The sequence below is a fragment of the Balaenoptera musculus genome, chromosome 2 (genome assembly GCF_009873245.2).
Source record: "Balaenoptera musculus isolate JJ_BM4_2016_0621 chromosome 2, mBalMus1.pri.v3, whole genome shotgun sequence".
Lineage (NCBI taxonomy): Eukaryota > Metazoa > Chordata > Mammalia > Artiodactyla > Balaenopteridae > Balaenoptera > Balaenoptera musculus.
The window spans coordinates 136,420,755-136,438,571 of NC_045786.1; the positions used below are offsets into that span (position 1 = coordinate 136,420,755).

The 17,817-nt window shown below is 41.6% G+C and overlaps 1 protein-coding gene across 2 annotated transcripts in view; it reads left to right on the forward strand.

Moving 5' to 3' along the window:
• The window catches only part of SYT16 (synaptotagmin 16), a 253,423-nt gene that overhangs the window by 6,497 nt on the left and 229,109 nt on the right, over positions 1 to 17,817 (forward strand). The window lies entirely within an intron of this gene.

Here is a 17,817-nt window from a genome sequence, read left to right on the forward strand (position 1 = left end):
AAGATGGGTAAGGAGACAGTATTCTGGACCAATTTATTCATTTGATGTTATCCTAATGAAACTTTCTGAAAGTTAGAATGACTAATTTCATACTATTTGAGTAGAATTCCCTAAGTTTTAATTTCAGCGTGGCATCTTTGATTTGGTAAGTCCAGTGGAGCTTTTTTTTTTTACTGAGCTGACTTTCTAATGTTTTGTAACAGAAATGGGCCAGATCTCTTGGGAGGAGTAAACCTCCTGAGTGTGGGTAGATGTGTATGACATTTATTCTCTTAGGTCACTAGGATATCATTTAGTAATTAATTATTATTATTTAGCATTATGGATTGATTTAAAACATGCCCATTATGCCATTTGACAATGATTATCTGTATGTTAAAATGATGGTAAAATGATTGACAGCTCTTTCTAATAAATTAGGGAGGTATCTGAAGCACATATTGCAAACAAAATTCTTATGTGCAGTTATCAACCTTGCATTAAGGGACTATGCACAACTGATTTTAGGCAGTTTAAATTTATGCATAGATACTATCCCTTTACATTAGATTTTCTTATTACCAGAGTATAATATTTTTGAGAGTTCTGATTTTAGGAATGCACTAAGTCACATTTTATAGTTTGACTTACAATGGAGCAAAGGTTAAGAGACATATAATGTTTTTATCCACCCTATGTGAAAATTTCCCTGGCTTATATACTAGTATATTTATATACTACTTTAATCATAATCTGTTACCAATCAAAATTAGATTTTCAGTTGAGTTAGCTCAATAGAAATTTCACAAGATTGATGGATTCTCTGTGGGATGGTCGAAGAAAGCACAGGCCTAGTTTCAGAGATGCCCATGTTTTGAACTCTGGCCTTGCCGCTTACTGGCTGGGTAACCTCAGGGAAGTTGTTTAACTTCCTGGAGGCTTTGCCTTTTTCCACCCTGAGGAGTTGCAAGAATTAACTGAGATCATGCACACAGTAGCCATTAAATAATTGTCTGTCTCCTCGCTCCCTACAACATCCTTCCCATAGTATGTGCCTTATGTTACAAGAAAGGTCCGACCTTCAGAAATGGGGTCCCTAGTCATTGATTCCATTTTTCCTTGTGAAGAATATAAAATGAAGACCAAATGATCTGTTTAGAAATGTAAGACTGCAGGGAAGAGACTCCAGGAGAAATCACCGGAAGGTGCAGAACTCAGATTTTACGTAGCAGTATTAATTGTGATGTGTTCTTTTCCAATGCTCATTGTTTTGTGCAAGTGTGGTGCAGCATGTGAGTACGTGGGCTTGTGGTGCATATGTGTACCTACAGCCTTTAACAACCTGGGAGGTTTCAGTGCTGGGCTCTTAGAGGGGCTCCAACAACTACCTCTTTTACTGAAGATCCAGGAGCATTCTGGGATCCTCTCTGCTGATTGGCTCTCGGGGATCTCTCTGGGTTTGTGGCCTGCCTCTTGTGTGGCCATGACTGATGGGCAGCTGTAGCACTGGGTGGAGGTTGCTTTAGGGTGTGTCCTCACAGCTGGCTCTGAAGTCTTATAAAAGCTTGTCCAATGATGATGATAAGCCTGAGGATATTGCTGGTGGTCCCATTACTGAGCTCTAAAAAGGCTTAATCTTCTAGTAATGTCCATATATAATGACCTCATCTGCCTGCTGTCTCTGCTGGTCCTGACCTTGGCCATCCAGGTTCTGAGAGTAGCCTTTCTCTGTTTCACTCCTGCCCTGGGAGGCCCTCTCACTGCCCATCTTGTTAGTCCCTGTTTCTCTTGCTTCCCAGCTCATTCTGTAATCTCTGTACCTGCCGATCGTTTTTTTTGTTTGCTTGTTTGTTTGTTTTCCTTTGGTTTCACTATTCCTTTGAGTTTTGGCTGAGACACACTGACTTTGTCAATCTCAGGTTTGTAGAGTCCCCAGAAGCTAGGCTGCCTTCGACCAGCCCGCCCCTGCTTCTCTACAGGGAGGAGGTGGAAGACAACCCTTCACCCCTCAGCCCCTACCATCCTTTCCTTAGACTTTTTAGAGGTGCATTGCAATGTTTTCCCTAATGGGTCTATTTGCATAAAATCAATTGTTAGATTTTAGGGGTGATAATTACCGTCATAATTATAGCTATACGTATTATTTTTCTTTGTGTTCTCCCTGTATTTGTTATCTATTGCTGAATAACAAATTACAACAAACTTAGTGGATTAAAACAACACACATTTGTCAGCTCTCTAGGTTAGGAGTCTGGGCAGGGCTTCTGGAAATCAGGAGTCTGCAAGGCTGCAATTAAGCTGTCAGCCAGGGCTGGGTTCTCATCTGAAGGCCTGAGGCTTGACTGGGGAACGATCACCTTCCAAGCTCACATAGTGTTGGCAAGACTCAGGCCCTGAAAAGACTTGGACTTGTGGGCTGATGGACTGAGGGCCTCAATCTCTTGCTGGCTCTTGGCTGGAGGTCATCCTTAGATGTGAGCCTCCCCAGTATGGCCACTTACTTCATCAAAGCGAAGAAGGGACAGAGTCTTCTGCCAAGACAGGTATTAAAATCTTTGTCATGTTCCATTGGTTAGAAGCAACTTATAGATTCTGGCTGAACTCAAAATGAAGGGATTAAACAAGGGCATGACTACTAGGAGATGGGGACATTTGGAGACCATCTTAGGTTCTGTCTGCCATACTCCCATGATACTTTTGTATCTACATCTTCAGTTGTATTTTTGTTTGGAGTATCACATTTCTCTTTTAAACTTTAGATAACATAGGGATGGTAAAGTCTGAAATGATAATTGCCTTTCTCAGAAAAGAAATTGATCTCCTCCCTCCTACCAGAGAGCTGATGTGCTGTAGGAAGGATGGTGGGGGAAGGGGGGCAGGGAAGGTAATGTTTGGCCTTTGAACTGTTACTGGGAAAGTCATGACTGAATGAGATCCTGCTGCAGGGAGCTTGAAGAAGCAGAAGACTGCATGCCTTGTGAATTCATTTTATGAAAGCTGTTACAAAATTATAAAAATGAAAACACTCAAATTCTTTTTGGAAAAGTTTAAAAGTAAAGGAGGTCAGGACGAAGCTGTGAAATTTGAGTTGAGAGTTGGTGAACGACACAGTAAGAACAATAAGGGGGATGAGAATTGTGTCAAAGAGAAGCTGTTCTCTCTCAGGGGCAAATGGATTTTATGAAGGCTCCTTGCTAGCATGTGCAGCATCACATGGGGATAGGAGACTATTTAAAGTTTAAGCCTCTATATGCTTGTACTGTATACTCTTACAAGTGGTTTTATCCATTTCAAATCATTTTTTTTTTGGACTTAGTAAGAGGGTGACAGATACCTGGAAACTAGACATTTCCTTACTGCCTGATAGTATTGTTCTGTGCAATGACCAACTACTGTTTGAATTCTTCCTTTAAAATTATTGACCCTTAGTTAGTTAGAGCTTAGAAAATGAAACTATTCGGAAAAGGTTTGCCTAATGGAAAGTATTGATTTTGATTTCATGTCCCTTTCTTGAAACTCGGAGCACTTTCATTTTTGGTTGCTACTTATCACCTGAAAGCTATTCTATAGTAAAAGAGCTGTAACCAGAGTCATTAGCTCCTTGTAATTGAGATAAGACTATCCTAGTCTTTAGAAATTGATTTAGCTCCCTGAGACAAGCATTTCTGTTTTTATCTGATAAAATCACTGTTTATAAAATGAATAGAAAGGGAGAGTCTGAAATTAATTTCTTAAAAAGGTGCCTCTCCCCCATTGTGGTCCAAATCACATGCTATTTTGTCTTTGACGTCTTTATCAACTCTCCCAAACAGAATCCGTCATTCATTTCACCTGTACCTCTTCAGTTATATTTTTCTATTTTAACCTCTGTCTATTCTATATGCCCCTTGAGGAAAAGATCTACTTTTAGGTATATTTTCTCAACTTTGTCATTCTATTGAATAAGCATGGTGGCCTGCATAGAGTAACCATTCAAATGTTTGCTAAATTCAGTCTGTTTTTTACTGTGAGCCTCCTCTCTCCTGGATCCCATCCTTTACACAGTTCTCACAGTGTGGACCTGGGAACCCAGGGTGGTCAAGGTCCCCAAGACTTTTAGAGGGTCAGCAAGGTCAAAACTACTTTTATAACATGAACAATGTTTTCATGTTTCAGTGACCCTTGAACAATGTTTTCTGTCTCTTACTCTGTCCATGCATGCATGTAGGCCCAGCTTTTATCATCTTGTGAGTTTGGGAGGTGAAGATGTCCAGTGGTCTTTCCTTTCATTATTTGGGCTCTTCCAAAGACCCTGTTTTCAGTACAGAACTTCATCCTTACCACCAGAGATGACTGGTTCATTGAACCCAGAGCCTTTCTGCTTGGCCATTAGATACTAGAAGTGTAGTGGTATCTCATTGTTTTAATTCACATTCCTGATGAGATGTGGAGCATCTTTTAATATGCTTATTTGACATCTGAATATAGTTTTTGGTGAGGTGTTTGTTAAGGTCTTGATCCATTGTTTTAATTGAGTGGTTTGTTTCCTTATTGTTGAGTTATATAGTTCTTTGTATACTTTGGATAACTGTCCTTTATCAGCTGTATCTTTTGCAAATATTTTCTCCTAGTCTATGGCTTGTCTTCTAATTCTCTTGACATTGTCTTTCACAGAGCAAAAGTTATTAATTTTAATGAAGTCCAGTTTATCAATTCTTCATGGATCCTGCCTTTTGTGTTGTATCTAAAAAGGCATCACCATACCCAAGGTCATTTAGGTTTTCTCCTATGTTATCTTCTAGGAGCTTGATACTTTTGTGTTTTACGTTTAGGTCTTTAATCCATTTTGAATTAATTTTTGTGGAGAGTGTAAGGTCTGTGTCTAGATTAATTTTTTTGCAAGTGATGTCCAGTTGTTCCGTACCATTTGTGGAAGAGACTGTTTTCGCTCCATTGTATTGCCTTTGAGCCTTTGTCAAAGATCAGTTGACTGTATTTATGGGATTCTATTTCTGGGCTATTTTGTTCCATTAATCTGTTTATTCTTTCTCCAATACTACACTGTCTTGATCACTGTAACTACTAGTTAATCTTGTATTCAGGTAACTTCAGTCTTCCAACTTTGTTCTCCTTCAATATTGTGTTGGCTGTTTTGGGTCTTTTGCCTCAATGTACAAACTTTAGAATCAGTTTGTTGATATCCACAATATAACTTGCTGGGATTTTTATTGGGATTGCTTTGCATGTATAGATCAATTTGGGAAGACCTGACATCTTGAAAATACTGAGTCTTCCTATCCATGAACATAGTGTATCTCTCCATTTATTTAGTTCTTCTTTGATTTCCTTTATCAGAGTTTTATAGTTTTCCTCATATAGATCTTGTAATATTTTGTTAGATTTATACTGAAGTATTTTTTTTTTTTGGTGATTTGTTTTTATTTATCTTGTTCAAGACATTTTCAATATTAATTCTCAGCTCCCTAATTCTGGAAAGTTCTTAGTCATTATCTCTTTGAGCGTTACCTCTCCCCCTATTTCCCCTGCCCCCAGTTCTTTCCTTCTTAAACGTTATTAGACTGACATATGTTGCAGCTTCTCTTTCTGTGTTTTATATTTATTAACCACTCGTTCAGTGATACTCATTCTTTCTCTTTTCTTTCCTCCCTTCCCCCATCTCATAATTTCTTCAGATTTGTTTTCCACTTCAGCAGTTCTCTTTTAACTTAGATCTAGTCTGCTATTTAACCTACTGATCATTTTTCATTCCAGTGATAAGTTTTTATTTAAAAAATTGTTTGATTACTTAAAAAAATCTGTTCTTTTCCTATAGTATCTTATTTCTTCATTATGGTTTCTAAATTATTTAAAAACATGATTCTTTTCTAGTCTATTGTTTTTACTTCTTGGTGTGTCAACTTTGGGGTCTGCTACTCACTCTTATGGTGATTTGTTTCCTTATGTGGTCTGTGATATTTAATTTTGGTAGTTTATTGTTAGAGTTTTCTGTAAGCCCTGAGCTGTGGAAGAGTTGCTAAGGGTAAAGATTTTAATGTTGTCTTTGCTGGATCCCTAGGGATTTTAGTGGTCTTGGATCACTTTATATATTAACTATTCATTTGCATTCTTAAACTATGCATGGAGAAAAAACTTAGACCCCCTCATCTTGTGTGAGCTTAGAATTTCCATTTTTTACAGGTGATTTTTTTTTTTTTTAACTCAAGGTCTGGGATACTCAGCAATGTCTTTGCTCTTTCTTGGGCTAGTGAGCAGGCTCTGAATAGTCTTAATTTTTGCTTTCAAGAGTGTTCTTCATGGTGGTCTGGGCTTCATTTTGGCAGGGAGTTCTGGATGGAGCTTTAGTGCCTGTTATTCATCCTCGTGTAGGCCCATCACACCTAAATCTGAGACTAAAACCCCAGTGGATTTCTGAGGCTTTGGCTTTGCTTTTCTTTGATTTTGAAATCTGGGGTATATTTGTCTTTTGGAGCTCATGTATGTAATTAGATTTAGTTCATTGGTTATATTTAATCTGGAGCTCCCATGTGTCTGTGGTGGGAAGGGCACATCCATATCAGCTCTGTATATACCACATGGCCTGAATTAACATTTGATGTAGATCACCATCCATATATCCAGTTATATTGGTATATAAATACTACTGGTGCTCTGCTTTTTTTTCTCTTTTGGAATTATTTATTAAGCACATTGCTGTATTTCAATTACCCATTATTTGAAAAAGGTGTATGGTGTTTCCTGTATTAACATATGATGGCACATAGCCTAGTATCTCTACAAAACTGGACATGTGTCTGGTAATATCTTTCTGTTTTCAAAGAACTTGTTCTAGTTTCATTAAGGCCTTAAAGAAACATACATTTTATAAATCCTGATTTTTATCTGCATTAAGCATATGAAGATACTGAGAGTAAGAGAAATTATTGTATTATTTGCTATGACGAAAGATTTTCAATGAAGGAGGCAGTGTGTTGATTTATATTTATGGATGCTAAAAATCAGTTAATAGACTGGCACTTTGAGTAGCAGAAAACATAGTACAGTAATGTACTGTACTAACGTGCCTTTTCACTAAGTAGTATATTGTGAATGTTGTCTCATGGATGGTGATTATTTTATGATTTATTTTGTCAATCACCTTTTCATGGAGAAGTGAAAGATTAGAAAAATACTGCCATGAATATAGTTGAATTTATCTTTTTATACTCTTTTTATTTACTTCTAGATGTGGAACTGCTGAGTCAAAGAGTATACTCATTTTTTTTTCATTCAACAGACATTTATTCAGTGCCTACTATGTGCCAGACACTGTGCTAGTTGCTTGGGATATATCAGTGAACAAAACAGACAAAGGTCTCTGAGGTGAAGGAGCTTACAAGGGATAATATACTCATTTGATATTTTGATGTTGCCAAATTTCCCTTTGGGGAGATTGCACCAATTTGCACTCTCACCAGCAGTGCATTGATAACAAAATCTAACAAAACTTCTACAAAAATAAATTGCAGATGGTAGATAACCTAACAAAAATATTCTCTACCTGGCTCACTTATCATATGCCCCAGCTTAGTGAGACATGTGTCCTCCCTGTCTCAGCTTATCATATGCCCCAGCTTAGTGAGACCTACTTTTTGTAAGATAAGGGATTTAACTCTAGAGTGTAGGGCAGCTTACAGAATTATGTGAGGGTGCTGGGGAAACCAGCTTGTTAGCTGCTCAGTCACAGGTAACACACATCTCCATTTATTTATGTCTGTCCTTATTTCTTTCTTTAGGATCTTCTAAATTTCTTTGAATAAATTTTCTTGTTGCCTCAAATTAATATCCAGTTAAGTGCTTATATTCTCTCATGAGTTCAGAGCAATTTTCCAGTTGCCGTCTATGGATTTTCCCATGTCCCCTGCAGAAGGTGTGCTGACCCACATTGATGGGAGTGAGGGAAGTGGTTTGAAGACCATGGGCTCATGTCATCGAAAGGCTAGGGTCCTATCGCAAGGCAACTGAGCCTGCCTTTGCTGAAATGTTTTACACTGAGCTCGTCTTTCCTTTCTTCCTCTTGGGAGGTTTGATCAGGGCCTTGAGATTAAGGGGGCTTCAAATGAGCGGGTGTGCTAGTGTGCTAGTGATCAATACCTTGGTCACAGGTATTGATCCTCCACTGGCGTGGGAGGTCGATCCTTGTGCTGGGGACTCAATATCTGAACGCGCTCAGGCCTCACAAAGGCTCGTGGAGGGCCTGCCTCTATAAAACGGGGATATTAATAATATGAGGATAAATTCCTAAGCAGAAAAGTCCCCTAGGAACAGGCTTTCCAAATGTCCTATGTTAATTGTCTCCTGGATTGTCTAACAAACCCTAGGTTCCAGCACTGTGAAATGCTGACAATAGGCTTCTGGTGTACAGGGCTACTCTGCCATCTTGTGGCCATTTTCGAGAACTGCACTTCGCTAGATGTCTGCTTCCTTCTTAGATCCTAGTATCTTGCAAAACTGGAATTGGTCATCCTGGATTGTTTCTGCCTTTGGCTTTGCGAACCGATATGATTTGAAGAGATATGTCATAGCACATACCAAAAGAAGACTTTCTAATAGTTTTAAACAGATGTATATGTGCCAGCAATTTCATTTCTGTGTAATAGCATCTTGGCATATTAGATAATGTGTGTTCAAAGTAAGAATGGGCCAATGTTCTGTCCCAAAGCTGTTTCAAGGATGCTCTGAGGGATCCTGTGATTTTCCTGCGGATTTGAATGAGCATTGTGTAGTAGGTATTAATTTTAGATCGCAATATTACTTTAGGTCACATTGCTTTATTTCTCTATATTACATTGAATCAGTGGCCCATTGGAGGGAAAATTCAATCTCAATCATTACTGAAGTAAGTTTGCCCACTCCAAGGGAGCATATAAGAATCCCAGACTAGCAGGGCCACAAATTTTGGGTGGGGCTCAGTCTGCTGTCCACAGTTGGCTCCATAAAGATAGTTGCACAGTTTGACATGCTGCAGCTGAAGACTGGAACAGCAGTTAGGCCGAGTCAGCTGACCCTCCCAGCTTTCGCACCACTGACCACTCTGGGAGACAGTGAATAGTGTCCATCCACTGTAGGCTTTCTGGGGTAGCTTCCCCACTCACCCACCCATCCAAGCACAGTGGAAATAGGGTCTCGGTTACTGACAGAGTACAGTCCCTCAGACTCATTCCTTTCCTGGTCTTGAGGAATATCTGCGTCCTATCCCCTTTGGCATTGGCTTCCTTCCACAAACCACTGGGTGGGAACTTCCTAGGATACCTTGCAACTTCTATTTACGACCCTGCAATATAAAAAACCATGACATTCTCCGGTGACTCTGGCCAGGGAGACCAGAACTCCAAACCTACAGTTGTCTACCTTCTTGGGAGGGAAAGGAAAAATGCTGACAGCAATAGCAGCCGGAAGAAAGCACAAATGAACACCTCAGTAAATCATCCTGTGTTTGGCTGTGTTTCACTTGAGTCAGCACTCACCGCTGAAAAGGTGTTTGTTTATTGAATTTCTACTGTAGGCCAAGCACTTACTGGGTTCTCTCAATATGGAGGTGACCTCATGGTTATTACATAATGGAAATGGGTACTAAGTGCTAGGAGAGGGGCACATTCAGAGTTGTGTGGAGGTGCTGGAAGATAATGATGATAATGACTCCACTTGATGGGGCAGGAAGAGTTATCGACAGGAGATGACATTTGAGCTGGGCCTGGATATATGAGAAAGCATCTGCATGGTGGGAAAGAAGTGAGGCACAATACCTCCCAGATGGCGGGGCTGCAAGAGCACAGGTCTGGAGCACCGGGGGTGCAGGGGTGATGGGGGATGCACATGTGGGAATTATTTGGGGGAGTGAGTACAGTTGAGCTGGATTGGAGCCTCATCCCAGAGCACCTCATTTACTGTACTAGGAAAGATTTAATTTACCTTTTAGGCCAGCAAGTCACAGTCCTCTGGCTGTTGCATAAGATTCCTATGGGCTTACTTAGGGAAACGAGCCAGTGCCTCAGGGCTAACTGTACTTCTGCCTTCTTCTCTCTTGTTCAGAGAAACTGTAATTAACCTGGGAGGGAGCCCTGTGAAATGTAGACAAGGGAGAGAGAGGAAGGGGAGGGGGGCGGGGGAGGGAGAGATGAGTTAGCAGTTGTTGGATGAAGCCAAGCAGGAGGTGTTCAGGGGCTGAGCTCAGGCAGTGTGTGCGGAACATACAGATGTAAGAGACAATTTGGAGATAGAATCCATGGCTTAGAGATCTTAGATATAGAGGGTAAAGGAGAAATAAAAGATTATAGAGTTTTCAAGATTAGGCAGCTGGTTCAATGAAACTCCCACTGTTTAAAACAGAAGATAAGAGAAAAAGCGCATTTGGAGGCCAAGACGATGAGTTGTTTGGGGACACATTTAAGATGCATGTGGGACTTCTGCAATACAATGGAGTACATGAGAATTGAAAAAGAGAAAAAAATCTAGGGGACTTCCCTGGTGGGGCAGTGGTTAAGAATCCACCTGCCAATGCAGGGAACACGGGTTGGATCCCTGGTCTGGGAAGATCCCACATGCAGTGAAGCAACTAAGCCCGTGCGCCACAACTACTGAGCCTGCACTGTAGAGCCTGCAAGCCACAACTACTGAGCCCGTGTGCCACAACTACTGAAGCCCACGTGCCTAGACCCCGTGCTCTGCAACAAGAGAAGCCACCGCAATGAGCAGCCCACGCACTGCAACGAAGAGTAGCCCCTGCTCGCCACAACTAGAGAAAGCCCACATGCAGCAACGAAGACCCAATGCAGCCAAAAATAAAAAAGAAAAATAATTTAAAAAAAAAGAAAAAAAGTCTAGGTCATAGTTTTGGAAATTTTAAAAGTTTAGAAGTAAAATTCTCTCTGTTCACAGATGATATAACCTTATATGTAGAGAGACCCCCTAAAAATTCCACAAAAAAATTGATGTATAAACATTTTCAGCAAAGTAGCAGAATACAAAGGCAACACAAAAATCAGTTGCGTTTCTGTAAACTAACAATGAACAATCCAAAAGGCAAATTAAGAAAACAATTTTATTACAATAGAATCAAAAGAATAAAATACCTAAGAATTAACTTAATCAAAGAGGTGAAAGACTTATACAATGAAAACTACAGTACATTGCTGAAAAATATTAAAGAAGATATTCATGGAGAGGTTCATGGATTAGAAGCCTTAATATTGTTAGGATGTCAATACTACAGATTTAAAAAAATCTCAATGATGTTTTTTTGCATAAGTAAAAAGACGTACCCTAAAATTCATGTGGAATCTCAAGGGACCCCAGATAGCCAAAACAATCTTGAAAAGGAAGAACAAACCTGGAGCATTCACACTTCCTGATTTTATATTATAACTTGCTGCAAAATTACAGTAATCAAAGCAGTATTCTGTAGTAACCTAACTGGGAAAAGAATTTGAAAGAGAATAGATACATGTATATGTATAGCTGAATCACTTTGCTGTACACCTGAAACTAATACAATAATGTTAATCAACTATACTTCAATATAAAATAAAAATTAAGAAAAAAGATGCATGTGGGACTTCTGGATAGAGAAGCAAGACAGGCTATTGGAAATAGGAGTCTAGAGCTTGAGAGAGAGTTGGTGGTTTTAGATTTGGGAGACATTGGTGAATAGGCTTAAGAGAAGCCACAACAGTGAATAATAGATCGCTCACGGAGAGTGAGTGGAGTGAGAAAAAGCGGGACGGCCGAAGTTGGAGGGGTACAGCTGTTGATGAGGGTGGATAACTAGAGCATCCCAAGTGAGAGCGGGAAAGGGGAGCCAGAGTTAGGAGCAAAGCCCAGGGAGAGTGTGGTCACAGAGGCAAAGGAGGACACGTCTCATGTCATAAAGCCAAGAGATCCAACAGGATAAGGAGTGAGCACAGTCTTCAAATGGCCATGACAAGGTGGCTGGTGACTTGGGAGGTGGTTTAGCCACGTGGGGTGAAGGCAGCTGAAGTAGCTGGATTGGAGGAATTAACGTGTATAGGGAGGTGAAGAGGTAGGGCTAGTGAATATGGGCTGTTCTGTTGAGTTTGTAGGAGAAGGTAAGAAGATGAGAGGGCAGCTTAGAATTCCATTAGAGGATTTGACAGGAGACTTGAGTATACTGAAAGGCTTGGGGGAGGGTGGGAAGCCAATGGAGGGTGGAGAGATTGAAGATGTGACAAACCAGGGATAATTAATGGGCTGTCACCCAGGCGAGAGGGAGGCAGTGGGATTAGGTTAGGCCAGTGGTTCTCTGTCGTTAGGAACCAGTTTTGGGGACTAGGGACCAAACTGGCTGGAGAATCCACTGAAATGGGATAGAAATCCCCTGGGATCCCCCTGGGCTAAATGATAGCCAGTGTAGGAAATAACCAAAGGTCCCCTAGGCTTATCTCGAGATGGTGATGTGGCCTCCCAGAACTATCTGGGATCCTTTTGGAGGGACCCACATGTAATTCAGGTTAAAAAACATCTCAGAGCATCCACTCTTAGTAGTCATTGTGTTGGGACACACTTATAGCTACGTCCCAGGCTTTTGTTTCCTGTCTCAGAGAATGCTTGGCAGCTCCCCAGCTAACCCTGTTTGGTTTTAGGAAAAAGGAATGACTTCATCTTGTGTCATTGCCTTTGGATTCAATAACATGTAATTAGAAGCAGTGGGGCGTTCCCAGATTAGCAGTTTTTATTTAAAAGTCTTTTGGAATATCTGAGTCTTATTAATTTGAAATTCTTTAATTTGTAAAAAATTAATTAATTTATTTTTGGCTGCGTTGGGTCTTCGTTGCTTCGCGCGGGCTTTCTCTAGCTGCGGTGAGCGGGGGCTACTCTTCGTTGCGGTGAGCGGGCTTCTCATTGCGGTGGCTTCTCTTGTTGCGGAGCACGGGCTCTAGGCACGCAGGCTTCAGTAGTTGTGGCACGTGGGCTCAGTAGTTGTGGCTCGCGGGCTCTAGAGCGCAGGCTCAGTAGTTGTGGCGCACGGGCTTAGTTGCTCCGTGGCATTTGGGATCTTCCCGGACCAGGGCTCGAACCCATGTCCCCTGCATTGGCAGGCGGATACTTAACCACTGCGCCACCAGGGAAGTCCGAAATTCTTTAATTTTAACTGATTAGCTTTAAAAAGAAAAACGTTTTCTTTTCTGATTATATTATATCTACCCAGTAACTAGATTGTAAACATTTTGAAGAAAGGGATTCTCGTCTGTTTATCCCTTTGGTGTTCTCTACATCAGATGCATTTGACAAAAATTGATTGCTTTGGTTGGAATGAGACATTCCTCTCCTTCTTCTGTTCACCCTCGTATGTGTTGGTGATAATTAGTGAAACTGAATGTTCTTTTCATTACTCTCGCGGCCGACATTATGTTTTCTTTTTGGCTCTCTGGCAGGGTTAAGGGGCTGAACTGGCTGTTGTGAAAATGACAGTTGCTCTGAAGGATTATGTAAAAATGCAAGACATCTTTTTTTACTTGAAAGAAAGTTAACTAGAATTTTTTTTTTTTGAGTCATGTTGACACCATAAACACAGAGTTTTATTGCCTGTTGACTTACTGAAGACTTGAAGTGTATAGAGTTTGACTTTTCATTGTTCTTCACTTGTCCCAAACAAACACAGTTTTAAAGGCAGAAGAATTGAAATTATTTTGGACCCTGGGGTACTGGGCCCTTTACAGGCTATCTCTGTTGGATTATTTATTCAGGGTCAGGTTTCAATCCACAATGGAAAGCCTACATTTTGCATATTAGGAAACTCAAGCATAGAGAACAAAAGAGTTATTTCGGAATTTACCTAAAGTTTATCAAAACTGTTGCTTTTTCTTTTCTTTTTTTCCACTTGCACAGCCATGGCATATGCAGCGAACACCTCCCTGCTCACACTTCCCTTGTATATAGAAAGGACTTTGGGATCTTCTGTTTGTCTCATAGTAGTGAAAATTCTAGCATTTTCTTAAAGACTTTTTCTTGGATTTTTCTCTCATCACACTTGCTTTTATAGGAAACAGAGGAGGCTAGGTTAGATGAACTGTGGGTGCTTGATTGAATAAATATTCTCCTTCTGAAAGGACCTGGATAAATTTATTGATAGCTTGGTGTCCAGAAACCTTTTCTCTCTTTTTTTTTTTTAAATAGCTTTGCATGTTACGATCGGAAGTTGAACTCTATCTTTTTTTTTTTTTTTTTGGTTGCGTTGAGTCTTCGTTTCTGTGAGAGGGCTTTCTCTAGCTGTGGCAAGTGGGGGCCACTCTTCATCGCGGTGCGTGGGCCTCTCGCTATCGCGGCCTCTCTTGTTGCGGAGCACAGGCTCCAGACGCGCAGGCTCAGTAATTGTGGCTCACGGGCCTAGTTGCTCTGCGGCATGTGGGATCTTCCCAGACCAGGGCTCGAACCCGTGTCCCCTGCATTGGCAGGCAGATTCTCAACCACTGCGCCATCAGGGAAGCCCCTTTTCTCTTTTTATACTTCATTAATTACAGATCACAGACGAAGTCCTTGAAGCTCAGAGGTGACGTAGGTAGAGGGAATGTGTGCACTGCCAGACTCTGTTCAGCGCTATCTGAATCCAAGTTCGTTTCCTAAGTATAGTTAAAGGAACAAGCCTATCTTATGCCCATTGGTAGATTAATTAAACTATAATTTTGGATGGAACTACAGATGTATATAGCAGGATTATTAAGAAATTCAAAACTATTCTGCAAAATAGTTTACCATGAGAGTAGAGTGGTAATTATGTTGTTATTTATTTATTAATTATAACATCCAGGCAAGGTTTTTATACTTCTTAGTGTGTTTGGAACAGAATCCAGCAGATCCCATGAAAGGGGATCCAGTCCTTTTGCAATAAATGTGAGTGGTTTGAAGAAGTCTAAAAAGGACACAGCTGGCAAAAAAACACTCATAACTAACACATCAAATCAACAGATGAATTTTATATCTTCCTACTCAAATGTTATCCCTAAAGTCCTCAAAGGATTTGAAGAGGAAGAGCCAGGAATGTGCCTGGTGTAGGTGAGAATGGCAAGGAGGCCAGTGTACCTGGAACAGGGTGAGAGAAGGGGAGCAAGAGGAGGTGAGGTGAGGGAGGTGCTGCAGGGTCAGGTGGGGTAGTCCTGAGACCTGGTGTGAAGACTGCATTTTACTTTGTGTGGGATTTGAAGCTGCGAAGGATTTTGATGACACCTGCAATGTGATCTAACATACATTTTAACAGTATTACTCTGGCTGCTTTTTTGAGAATTGATGAAAGGTGGGTAGAGGGTGACCCCAGTTAGGTAGAATGTTGGTCACAAATGATGGTAGCTTGATTCAGGAGAGTAGCAGTGGAAGCGGTGAGAGCTAGTCAGAATTTGGAGAGACGCACACAAACTCACTCATCTCCAGTATGACATAGGTACTCTTCTGAGGATAGAACTGACAGAATTCACTCATTGCATGGAGTATGAGAGAGAGATATCAAGGGTCATTGGAAGGATTTTGGCCTGAGCACCGGAAGGAAGGAGTTGCCATGAACTTTGAGAGAAGGCAGTGGAAGGAATAGGTTTGGGCAGGTGAGGGTTGGCACTGGAGTGGGCATCAGGAGTCTAGTGTTGGGAGCATCAAGTCTGAGACGTCTTTTAAACATCCTAGTAAAGATATTGAGTAGGTAGTTGGATGCCTGAGTTTGCAGTTCGAGGGAAGGATCTGGTCTCAATATAGAAATTTGAGAGTCTTCAGCATTTGGGTGATACTTAAAGCCATGATACTGGCTCACATCCCCCAAGGAGTAAGCAAAGGCATGGGAGAGAAGTGGCGAAGGACTCAGGGGTCAGGGAGGGCTAGCAGAGTCTTACAGGGAGCAAGCAGCGAGGTGGGAGGAAAAACAGGAGAGCTCATGTCCTAGAAGCCAAGTGAGAATCTGTTCAAGGGAGAGAGAATGATCAACCATGTCAAATGTGGTTGGTAAGTTAGATAAGGTTTGCCTTAGTGTCAGTTCCTTTAAAAGCAGGGTCTGTGAACAAGGTCTTTGGTACAGGTATTTATTTGGAGGTGATCCAAGGAACAGGAATGAGAGGTGAGATTGTGGAAGAAAGCCATTAAAGGGTGTGTGATTGAGGTTGCTGCTCTAGATTATAGGGTCAGCTCCACTGAGACATCTGAGAAGGAGCCAGAGTGCCCCCAGACTTGTCTGTACAAATGATGGGAAGCTGGGACATTTATCCAGTCCCCCATTGGTTGAGGGTTTTCCTGGGAGTGTTGACTCCCCTCTGCTTCCACGCTTTGCAGGCTGCTGTGGGAGAAGGCCTTGAGGCAGAAAAGCAGAGAGGTGAAGTGGGTGCTTGATGAGGAAGGCTGTGAGTGAGCATGGGACTTTCTGCTACAGCTGCGGCTGAGATCACAGGTGGGCCCTGGGAACAAGATGTGGACCATCACACGTGTTTGCTTCAAAGGCTGACAGTTGACTGTTGGATTTTACCTAGTGGATGTCTTTGACCTTGAGAAAGCAGTTGAATGGAGCGGTGGGGCAAGCCTGATCGGCGTAGGTTGAGGAGAGGGGAAGAGAGACTGGAGAAAGTATAACAGCACCGAAGGAAAGTGGAATCCAGAGGCAGCAGGGAAGTGGGATAAAGGGAGGCTAATTTTTTTTTAAGATGGGAGAAACAACAGCGTTTAGATGGATGAGAGTGATCCAGTGGAAAGGGAAGAATCTTGGATGCGAGAGAAAGAAGAGTGTTCTTGAGCGGATGAGAAGGGTGCGGCCCAGTGCATAAATGGAGGATTTGGCCTCAGATGGGAACGTGGATCGCTCATCTGTAAACAGTTCATCTGTAATAAAGGGAGAGAGAGAGTGTATGGGAAGCCTGGCCCCTTCTGATCGTCTTCATTCCCTCCCTGAGAAGGAGGAAACAAGGTCATCACTGAGAGAGAAGAAGGGGTGGGCGTGCTGGTGGTTTGAGGAGACCACAAGGTGTGGGAGGGTCATCTGGGATTGCAGGGCACAGGTGCACCTTTGAAGACACCAGCACAGAAAGTGAGAGTCAGCATTTAGAAACAGCTATAGCAGTTGGCATTGCTGTAACGCTTTTATCGTATTTTACAAGAATGTTGGTCTATAATGGATTGGAAATAAGAACATCTGGTCCTTCACAACAGATAGTTTGAGAGGCACTGGGCTGGGAGAGAAGGGACCAGGGATACAGCCTGATGGCTGCACAGCACTGAGGGGCCCAGAGTACAGTGTGAGGCCACTCAGCTCGCCCACTGGTTTCCTCCTGCCTCGTTCATCTGTGGGGCAGAGTTGGATTTTATGGAGGGTGGTTTTGCTAAGTGGGTCTGATGCAGTGGGAAGATGCAGTGAGTGTAGGGAGTGTCCAGTGAGATGTGTGGTGACCGACCATGGTGTTGGGAGCTGGGGAAAGAAGTCAGCAAATCTTGAAGAGGGTGAGAGATTCTGAGAAGGTAGTGGGATTGAGGGAATGCCAGTTGTGGAAGAATCAGATGGTGAGATTGGGAGTTCTAAGAGGAGTGAACTAGAAATAAGGGAGATGGTGATCAGAGAGCAGGATTCTTGACAACACTGCTCACAATAATAAACACTGGGAAAGAAACCAAATGAGTTATTTTGCACGAATACAATGGATAATTTTGAAGCCACTGGAAGTCATGTGGTTGTCCTGTTTCTTTGTGGACACAGGATATGTTGAGTGAAAAAAAAGAGGTGGGTTACAAAACAATTGACAAAGTTAAGTTGCAAAATTTACAACGATCATTTTTATGGTAAAAATATAAACATTTTAGTACACAGAAGTCTTAACCATGGAGGTG